This window comes from Triturus cristatus, chromosome 4_1 (assembly GCF_964204655.1).
Source record: "Triturus cristatus chromosome 4_1, aTriCri1.1, whole genome shotgun sequence".
NCBI classification, from domain to species: domain Eukaryota; kingdom Metazoa; phylum Chordata; class Amphibia; order Caudata; family Salamandridae; genus Triturus; species Triturus cristatus.
This window is the reverse complement of record NC_140585.1, coordinates 135528204-135533203: the sequence shown is the minus strand read 5'-3', so window position 1 is coordinate 135533203 and position 5000 is coordinate 135528204. Positions and strand designations below refer to the sequence as shown.

The window sequence follows — 5000 nt, the reverse complement described above, 5'->3', positions numbered from 1 at the left end:
AATAAAGTGGAGTACATACTGTAAACTCATTCAGGTTGCATCTTCAGTCTAACTACTTGTGCATTTTAGTGGCATTAAAAAGTGCTTCTATGCCGACTCACTGAATATGTAATAGGTTTGCAGAATTTTGACGTGACAGAATGGGTTTTTAGCTTAAGTGTGTGTAGAATAACTGCAAGGTGTGTGCCTATGTGTGCATAGAGTGCTACATTGGTAAAATCTGTATGATTTGGGCAGTTAAAGTGCTGATTTTGCCTCCGAGTAAGAAAAGTACTACACAAAATGTATAAAGGATCGGCACATTGGCTGCCTTTGCTGATGCCCCCATTGCCTAATTTGTAGTGCAATGGTTAAGTTGCAGAGTGTGGTTGAACTTGGTTAGGAGACTTGGTGCCTCTTTCCGTGTCCTGCTGATGATAAGGATGGCTTGATACCATTTTCTAAGCCCAGTATATTGAGAAAAGAAGTAAGTGAAGAAGAAGTGTGGAGTCGAAAGTGGTTCTCCAATTTCTCTCCACTTGCTAAAATTGCAAAGTCTCCATTATAGCATAGAAGAGAGTGTTAAAGTCGGGGATGGAAGAGGATGAAAATGGGAAGTTTACTTATAGAGAGAAGTGAGAAATGCCTTGTGTGCACACACCGGTGTCTGACCATAGAATACATTTAAATAATGTCTCTAGAAAAGAGCTATGCATGTGTGCCTCAGTGGCCTAATGGATAAGGCACTGGCCTCCTAAGCCAGGGATTGTGGGTTCGAGTCCCATCTGAGGTGATAACAAAAATCCTCCCTCTATCTTTTCCAGAAAATTAGGTAGATTTATTACATGCTTCCTCTCAGAAGTTTATGAGGGATTAGTTACTTTGAAACGGTCCCATTTTACTTGTGTACACTTCACAGTCATGTTAGTGTTCTGAAACTGCAAAGTATATTTTTAAATGCCTATTTTTGTGAGATGCATTTACGACCGGCCAGAACATATTCCTTTGGAAAAAATGATTTGAATTGGATTGGTGTGAATCTTGTTTCTAGAGGTGGTGACAGGCTTTCAGCTACTTGAATAGGTCAAGCCAGGATTCATAAAACGTATACAACCTATGTGAGTGTGAAAAATTAGCATATGCAGGAAGGAGCAATTTGTCCTACTTTCAAAACAGTTTCACTCCACGTCTGGAAACTTCCAGAGCTATGTAGAGAATACAAATGAGCTTTAAACTCATGAGGAAAGAGGTTTGTATGCAAAAAGGAAAACAAAAGCATATCGTACTCATAAAATACTCAATATATAGATTCCAAAAAAGTGCTTCCAGCGAAAAGAGCTGAAAGAACACTATGGGATGTAAACCTGAATACCTTTCAATAATATGTTCTCCATCCATGCATACCACCTACATGATAAAAATCATCTCAGGTGAACGGATGACCGCGTGGCCTAATGGATAAGGCGTCTGACTTTGGATCAGATGATTGAGGGTTCGAGTCCCTTCATGGTCGTTTTTGGCCAATGGTCACACAATCTGCTTTACATTCAGAGTGGAAAAAGTATTTTCCAATACTCTTGTAGTCCTCACTTTCTCATTACTAATCATTAATAAAGTGGAGTACATACTGTAAACTCATTCAGGTTGCATCTTCAGTCTAACTACTTGTGCATTTTAGTGGCATTAAAAAGTGCTTCTATGCCGACGCACTGAATATGTAATAGGTTTGCAGAATTTTGACGTGACAGAATGGCTTTTTAGCTTAAGTGTGTGTAGAAGAACTGCAAGGTGTGTGCCTATGTGTGCATAGAGTGCTACATGTGTAAAGTCTGTACGATTTGGACAGTTAAAGTGCTGAATTTGCCTCTGAGTAAGAAAAGTACTACAAAAAATGTATAAAGGATCGGCACATTGGCTGCCTTTGCTGATGCCCCCGTTGCCTAATTTGTAGTGCAATGGTTAAGTTGCAGAGTGTGGTTGAACTTGGTTAGGAGACTTGGTGCCTCTTTCCGTGTTCTGCTGATGATAAGGATGGCTTGATACCATTTTCTAAGCCCAGTATATTGAGAAAAGAAGTAAGTGAAGAAGAAGTGTGGAGTCGAAAGTGGTTCTCCAATTTCTCTCCACTTGCTATAATTGCAAAGTCTCCATTATAGCATAGAAGAGAGCGTTAAAGTCGGGGATGGAAGAGGATGAAAATCGGAAGTTTACTTATAGAGAGAAGTGAGAAATGCCCTGTGTGCACACACCGGTGTCTGACCATAGAATACATTTGAATAATGTCTCTAGAAAAGTGCTATGCATGTGTGCCTCAGTGGCCTAAAGGATAAGGCACTTGCCTCCTAAGCCAGGGATTGTGGGTTCGAGTCCCATCTGAGGTGATAACAAAAATCCTCCCTCTTTCTTTTCCAGAAAATTAGGTAGATTTATTACATGCTTCCTCTCAGAAGTTTATGAGGGATTAGGTACTTTGAAACGGTCCCATTTTACTTGTGTACACTTCACAGTCATGTTAGTGTTCTGAAACTTCAAAGTATTTTTTTAAATGCCTATTTTTGCGAGATGCATTTTCAACCGGCCAGAACATATTCCTTTGGAAAAAATGATATGAATTGGATTGGTGTGAATCTTGTTTCTAGAGGTGGTGACAGGCTTTCAGCTACTTGAATAGGTCAAGCCAGGATTCATAAAACGTATACAACCTATGTGAGTGTGAAAAATTAGCATATGCAGGAAGGAGCAATTTGTACTGCTTTCAAAACAGATTCACTCCACGTCTGGAAACGTCCAGAGCTATGTAGAGCATACAAATGAGCTTTAAACTCATGAGGAAAGAAGTTTGCATGCAAAAAGGAAAACAAAAGCATATCGTACTCATAAAATACTCGATATATAGATTCCAAAAAAGTGCTTCCAGCGAAAAGAGCTGAAAGAACACTATGGGATGTAAACCTGAATACCTTTCAATAATATGTTCTCCATCCATGCATACCACCTACATGATAAAAATCATCTCAGGTGAACGGATGACCGCGTGGCCTAATGGATAAGGCGTCTGACTTCGGATCAGATGATTGAGGGTTAGAGTCCCTTCGTGGTCGTTTGTGGCCAATGGTCACACAATCTGCTTTACATTCATAGTGGAAAAAGTATTTTCCAATACTCTTGTAGTCCTCACGTTCTCATTACTAATCATTAATAAAGTGGAGTACATACTGTAAACTCATTCAGGTTGCATCTTCAGTCTAACTACTTGTGCATTTTAGTGGCATTAAAAAGTGCTTCTATGCCGACGCACTGAATATGTAATATGTTTGCAGAATTTTGACGTGACAGAATGGGTTTTTAGCTTAAGTGTGTGTAGAAGAACTGCAAGGTGTGTGCCTATGTGTGCATAGAGTGCTACATGTGTAAAGTCTGTATGATTTGGGCAGTTAAAGTGCTGATTTTGCCTCCGAGTAAGAAAAGTACTACAAAAAATGTATAAAGGATCGGCACATTGGCTGCCTTTGCTGATGCCCCCGTTGCCTAATTTGTAGTGCAATGGTTAAGTTGCAGAGTGTGGTTGAACTTGGTTAGGAGAATTGGTGCCTCTTTCCGTGTCCTGCTGATGATAAGGATGGCTTGATACCATTTTCTAAGCCCAGTATATTGAGAAAAGAAGTAAGTGAAGAAGAAGTGTGGAGTTGAAAGTGGTTCTCCAATTTCTCTCCACTTGCTAAAATTGCAAAGTCTCTATTATAGCATAGAAGAGAGTGTTAAAGTCGGGGATGGAAGAGGATGAAAATGGGAAGTTTACTTATAGAGAGAAGTGAGAAATGCACTGTGTGCACACACCGGTGTCTGACCATAGAAGACATTTAAATAATGTCTCTAGAAAAGAGCTATGCATGTGTGCCTCAGTGGCCTAATGGATAAGGCACTGGCCTCCTAAGCCAGGGATTGTGGGTTTGAGTCCCATCTGAGGTGATAACAAAAATCCTCCCTCTATCTTTTCCAGAAAATTAGGTAGATTTATTACATGCTTCCTCTCAGAAGTTTATGAGGGATTAGTTACTTTGAAACGGTCCCATTTTACTTGTGTACACTTCACAGTCATGTTAGTGTTCTGAAACTGCAAAGTATATTTTTAAATGCCTATTTTTGTGAGATGCATTCTCGACCGGCCAGAACATATTCCTTTGGAAAAAATGATTTGAATTGGATTGGTGTGAATCTTGTTTCTAGAGGTGGTGACAGGCTTTCAGCTACTTGAATAGGTCAAGCCAGGATTCATAAAACGTATACAACCTATGTGAGTGTGAAAAATTAGCATATGCAGGAAGGAGCAATTTGTCCTACTTTCAAAACAGTTTCACTCCACGTCTGGAAACTTCCAGAGCTATGTAGAGAATACAAATGAGCTTTAAACTCATGAGGAAAGAGGTTTGTATGCAAAAAGGAAAACAAAAGCATATCGTACTCATAAAATACTCAATATATAGATTCCAAAAAAGTGCTTCCAGCGAAAAGAGCTGAAAGAACACTATGGGATGTAAACCTGAATACCTTTCAATAATATGTTCTCCATCCATGCATACCACCTACATGATAAAAATCATCTCAGGTGAACGGATGACCGCGTGGCCTAATGGATAAGGCGTCTGACTTTGGATCAGATGATTGAGGGTTTGAGTCCCTTCATGGTCGTTTTTGGCCAATGGTCACACAATCTGCTTTACATTCAGAGTGGAAAAAGTATTTTCCAATACTCTTTTAGTCCTCACTTTCTCATTACTAATCATTAATAAAGTGGAGTACATACTGTAAACTCATTCAGGTTGCATCTTCAGTCTAACTACTTGTGCATTTTAGTGGCATTAAAAAGTGCTTCTATGCCGACGCACTGAATATGTAATAGGTTTGCAGAATTTTGACGTGACAGAATGGGTTTTTAGCTTAAGTGTGTGTAGAAGAACTGCAAGGTGTGTGCCTATGTGTGCATAAAGTGCTACATGTGTAAAGTCTGTATGATTTGGGCA

General features: G+C 39.5%; 2 non-coding genes across 2 annotated transcripts; both read left to right on the top strand.

Annotated features, from left to right (window-relative positions):
• The first annotated feature begins 699 nt into the window (after window positions 1-699).
• TRNAR-CCU (transfer RNA arginine (anticodon CCU)) lies at window positions 700-772 on the top strand. The gene has a single exon. It is a non-coding gene; the product is annotated as a tRNA-Arg (tRNA).
• A 3103-nt stretch (window positions 773-3875) lies between these two features.
• On the top strand, window positions 3876-3948 carry TRNAR-CCU (transfer RNA arginine (anticodon CCU)). Its single transcript has one exon. It is a non-coding gene; the product is annotated as a tRNA-Arg (tRNA).
• Window positions 3949-5000: the final 1052 nt, after the last annotated feature.